Below are 6,000 nucleotides of genomic sequence, written 5' to 3' on the forward strand. Positions count from 1 at the left end.
CTCTAGCCCTCCGGTAAGCACGTTGAGATTGCGCCGTTCTCCTACCTGACGCAGCCATACTCCCTGATAGCCCCCCCCCCAAGAAATTTTTGGGGCTGCTTTTCGGGCTTCCTTGCCAACCGTGTTCCCTCGTATCGTCGGCTCCTATCAACGGCTGCCTCTGCTCTCCTTAGTGCCTCCACCTGTTGCCATGGGAGGCGATTTCTTCCGGCCAATATCTCCTCCCAAGTGTAGCAACCTTGACCATCCAGCACGTCTTCCCATGTCCATTCTCCGAATAATTCCTCCTCCCTTTGCTGCTCCAGCTGTCGCTGCCTGTTAACACGCTGCTCCTGTTTGGGCTGCACCTGCCTGTTGACACGCTGCTCGGTCCGAGTGTGGTGGGTGATTCTGTAACGACGTTCTTCTTTTGTTGAAAGAGAGTCGGACCGAAATGCAGCGTGTAAGTTACTCATGTTTATTAGGAAGACAAACGAACGAACTATACACGAATAACTAATAAATACAAAAACAACAAACAGAACGTGAAACCTATTACAGCCTGACATTTTTATAAAAAAAATAATTTATTATCTTCAGTACCATTCATTCTTTACAAATCATAATTTACATACATACACAAATAATGAAATGTTTAATTAAACTAATTAAATTAAACTAAACATAAACCCCAAACAAAACCTCAGGGGAGCATCTTCCCTCCCCGTTACCCTACAAAACACCTTTCCCTATCTCCCCGTCCCTAATCTATCCTTTTACAAATCTAAATGACACCCAGCCCTAAACCCCCCTTCCACCTCTCCCGAGCAGCATGCTGCCCCCACTTCCTCTCCTCCCTCTTCATCCTCACCCTCAAATCTCCTTCCACTCTCCTCACTATCCCTTCCACCCCCAAATCTCTCCCTGTCTTCTCCATGTTCAGCCTTGCTTCCCACAGCCCCCGTTTAAAGAGACTCATGAGAAGCCAGAGCAGAAACCTGTCCCTATCCGTCCCTCTCACTCTCCCTACACCCCTCTCTAACCTGGCCCACGTCAATACAAAATCCCCCTTTACCAAACCTAACAACACCCGTGCCCTAGCCCATACTACTCCGGCAAAGGCACAGTCCCAAAAGACATGACGCACAGTCTCCTCCCTGCCACAAGAGGATCTTGGACAGGTGGGGGATTGCACTAAACTAAACCGGTACAAGATGGAACGTACCGGCAAACACTTATGAAGGCTCAACCAATTCAGGTCCTTGAGCCTGTTGTCCAGACCCCGCACCTGCACTCCCTCCCAGACCGCTTCCGAGATGCCTACTACAGGCGCCCGACTCTCTGCCTTTCTGACCTCCTCGTACAGGAGCCTATGATCTAAACCTACTCGGGCAACTTCAACCTCAGGGTGCGCACACAGCCACTTGGCCGCATGACCAAAGTGCCACGGCAGCTGTTCCGCCCGAGGACCCGTGTTAGACCACACCATTATGCTTCTCGCCTGATACGAGAAAAACACCCGCAGGAGGTAACCGGACGGGTGTATCACTGGCTGAGCAAGCTCCGTTAACAAAAAAGAAACAAAAATTGTGTCCAGCTTGAGGGGAAATGTGGTACCCCCTACCTCCCTCCCGATGGGACAGATCATGCGTGCCCTGGTGACCCACTCATACCTGCCACTCCACATAAACTGAAACACAAGCTTCACTAGAGGCCTTCTCAGACAAGCCGGCAATGGGTAGATGTATGCCAAATACAAAAGCGACGGCAACACATCCACCTTTAGGATTAGGACTTTGCCCATAAAAGACAAATACCTAGCTTTCCACATTGCTAGCTTCCTCTGTACCACTGCAATACGCATGTTCCAGTTTAGCGTCGCAGAGCCGGAGGTCTCAAAATGGACCCGAGAATCCTCAGGGCCCCCTCACAGAGAGATAACCCCCCAGGCACATCCGTTCTACCGCGCCATCTTCCGAAAAACTTGACGGAAGACTTTGCATGGTTCAGAACTGCTCCCGACGCTCGAGTGAAATCTCCAAAGATGGCAAGGGACCTTGTCAGGCACGAGTCCTTACACAACAACAAGGAAGTGTCGTCGGCGTACTGCGTCATCTTAACACGCAGTCCAACACTTCCAGGGATCAGCAGACCTTCCACTCCTGTGTCTGCCCTAATGGCAGCCCCCAGAGGCTCCATGTACAGAACGAAGAGGAGAGCAGAGAGTGGGCACCCCTGCCTGACCCCAGACGAGAGGTCAAAAACGTCACCCAAGTGACTATTTACACTAACTCGGCACCCTGCTCCGACATATAATGTACGAATCCATCCTATAAACTTCTCCCCAAATCCTAATCGACCTAACACTCTGAATAAAAAGGATCTATTCACGCGATCAAAGGCTTTCGCCTGATCTAGCGCTGCTACCATAAAAGGCAGTCCTCTATCTTCAACCCAAGCGATGGAGTCCCTGATTAACTGTAGGTTCCATCTAATAGAGCGGCCCTCTACCCCGCACGTCTGATCCTCATGAACGACGTAGGGAAGGGCTGTGCGCAACCGGTCTGCTAAAACCTTTGCAAGTAGCTTGTAATCTACACACAGCATGGTCAACGGCCACCAGTTGCCAAGGTCAGTTACTTCCCCCTTCTTATATAAAAGTGACAGCACACCAACAGCCATTGATCCCCCCGGGGACCCCCGTCTCACGGATGGCCTTCAAGACTTCGAGGACCACTGGTCCAAGTATACTCCAAAACTTGAGATAAAACTCAGCCGGCAGCCCATCCATCCCAGGCACCTTCCCTTTTCCCATCCTCCTAAGAGCGCTCTCAACCTCTTCTAGTGAAATCTGGGCCTCCATCACTTCTCTAATGTCCTCCGGCAACCACCTGGACAAGTGTTCTAAAAACACATTTCCCTGCTCTACATCTATTTCCCTTTCCTTAAATAAACCTTGGAAATGATCAGTTGTCACCCTGACCATATCCTCAGGTTCTCTAACTATACTACCATTTTCTTCCCTAACACCATGCATTACCTTCCTACTCTGTCTTGCCCTAACCAACTTAAAGAACATAGCAGAACAAGTCTCATTATGTTCTAGAAAGCCGCTATGCGCACGCTCCAGGAAAGCTTGAGCCTTCCGCTCCTGCAACTCCCTGAGCTGCGCCTTTAGGGTTCAGGATCTCTCCCAGTCAAACGACCCGCCGAGGTTGCCTGCCTCGTATTCGAGTTCAATTAACCTTTGGATACGATCCACCTCCCTCCTCTCCTCCCTTTTTTTCCTCTTGCAATACCCTATTATAAAAGCCCTAATCCTCACCTTAACTAATTCCCACCACTTTAACACCTCCTCGCACATGGACCGGAGACCCTCAAGCCTCCTAAAGAAAACATAAAACCCGTCAACAAAAGCCTGCTCCTCCAGCACATCCCGATCTAGCTTCCAGTACCCCTTACCAAAGAGGCAGACCGACGACCCCACCTGCAGGAGCACCCCGTCGTGATCTGAAAAGAAAACAGGCAACAGCCGCCCAGACAACTTTCCCAAAGACCTGGGTACAAAAATATAATCGAGCCTCCGCTCAACCCCCCTGGAGTTACACCATGTAGGACCGTCCATTTTCGGAGTAGTGTGCATACCACCATCTACCAGACCATGACAAGCCCTTAGCCTAGCAATGGCGCCTGCACTGTTATCCCCCCCTCTTCCTAAATCTGTATTAAAATCCCCCCCATCACTAATTTCCTATTTGTAACACACAGGGGCGTCAGACAGTCCACCATCTCCTTCCTGTCTGCCACCACCTGTGGCCCATGCACCACCACTAATCTAAATTTACAATCCCTTATCGTGACATCCACCCCTATAACCCTCCCCTGCATTACCACAAAAGATTCATCCACTTTTACCTCCCTGTGCCCACACAAAATCCCTACCCCCGATGAGTGCACCCCCCCTACACCCCAAACCGACTCCCCCTTGTCCCATTCCCTCTTAAATCTACTAACATCCCCTCCATCCCTCAGGTGAACCTCCTGTAAAAAACAAAAATCAAAACCCCACACCCTCCAAATAACTAAAAACCACCCTCCTCTTAACAATATCTCTTAAACCCCTTACATTTAAACTAACAAAAGTAAAATTAGACTCCATGAAGAAAAAAATAAATAAAACATGTAATTCACTCAAATTCTAAACTCAGACAGAAAAAAACAAAAAAACAGGAGACTCACCCGATGCTCCCCTGCTCAATATCTACCGGTGAGAACACCATCCGTAATCCCAACATCCCCCCCTCTTCCTCCATCACACCATCCCAGGATGCAGGCATAGTGTTTGGCTTCGGGGTGCCCTGCACCCTGGGTCTACCCCCACAATCCTCCCCCTCCCCAGTGTTGCAGCTGGTTTGGAAAAAAATTGGGGAGGCTGAGTCCCCAAACAAAAAACTCCCCACCTCCTCCTGTACCCAGTCCTGAGTCTTGTTAGGTGTGTCCCCACCCAAATGAAGTTGAGAGTCTTGGGAAACCAGCAGCAACCCAGAGGTTTCTCCCACCCCCATCACTCTCTTGGCCATCCCCTCCCCCTCACTGTCGGCCAATCGCACCTCCTCTTCATTCTCTTCTTTGGTGATGGCGGCAGTGGAGAGATACCACCCCCCCCCCGCCAGCTCCTCCACCATACCCCTCATCTCTTCCACCATGTCACTTTCCCCCCAGTCCACTTGCTCTTCCACCGTCTTCTTCTCTACCATTCCTCCCTCACTTTCTTCTCTCTCATTCTCCTCCACTTGATTGCCTTCTTCCACCGCTTTTCCTGGTTCTCCTACTCCCGTGCCTTCCGTTTCCTTCTCTCTTCCATCCACCGCTTCTTGCTCCTCTTCCTTCCTTGTGGCCTTCCCCTCTGGACTTGTAGTCTTGTCATGAGGCATCTTTCCTTCCCCTCCTCTTCTTCCCCCATCCCCCGCTCCTGCTCCCCCCCAGCCGCAGACTCATATGACCTCTGACGGGCCGGGCACCCCCGCCACAGGTGTGCTGACAAGCCACACCCATGGCATGTCTTAGGCTTGTCACAATCCCTCGCCTCGTGATCCTCAGATCCACAAAATCTGCATTTTCTCATGCTGCACGAGGCGAAAATGTGTCCATAGGCCATACAGCGCCTGCAAAATGGGGGCTGACGTGCATAAAACAAAGTCCCCTGTCAGCCCCAAGGGAGAACATAGCAGGAGGATGAAGGTATCCACCATGTCCCTTTGGGTCCTCCCTGAGGAGGGCCTGGAAACCTCTCCTCCCATTCCAAAACCCAAGGGAGTCTTTGAGGTGCCTAGCTGAGGAAACGTTATCCATGTATCTCCCCAGAAAAGCCCTCACCTCTTCATCCTTAACGTAAGGGTTGTACATGTTAACAGTTACAACCCTAAAGTTATTCTTCGCCAGACTTGATATTTCGTAGTGGCACATCGGCCTCTCACCTTCCACTGCTCTTTCCCTTCTAAGGATATCATCATGTTTTTCTTCCGTATATAGAGCGACGTCGTATGCTCCCTCCAACGAGTTGCCTTGGAAACAAAACACGTCCTTCACCGTCAGCTTTAGAATCCCCATCAATATAATTCTTCCAAAAGATTCTCGTCCTAACGGCTCTAACTCCTTTACCTTCCAAGCAAAACAAATCGTGTTAGCCAGCCCAATCCCAGGGATCGACCGTGATGATGTATTTAGCACCATCTCCGCAAGGAGAATGGCGCTCGTTCTTTTCTCTTCCAATACAAGAAAAAACGAAAATCCAAAAGTGACCGCAACTGTCCGGTGAAAATTAACACAGAGACAGGAACAATCACCCACGAAATGTAAAGCGAAACCCAGGCTACCTAAATACGGTTCCCAATCAGAGACAACGAGAATCACCTGACTCTGATTGAGAACCGCCTCAGGCAGCCAAACCTATTAAACACACACACCCCTAATCAGCTACAATCCCAACTACTACAAACCCCAATATGAAACTACAATACA

Source organism: Oncorhynchus masou, chromosome 18 (assembly GCF_036934945.1).
Source record: "Oncorhynchus masou masou isolate Uvic2021 chromosome 18, UVic_Omas_1.1, whole genome shotgun sequence".
Classification (NCBI taxonomy): Eukaryota; Metazoa; Chordata; class Actinopteri; order Salmoniformes; family Salmonidae; genus Oncorhynchus; species Oncorhynchus masou.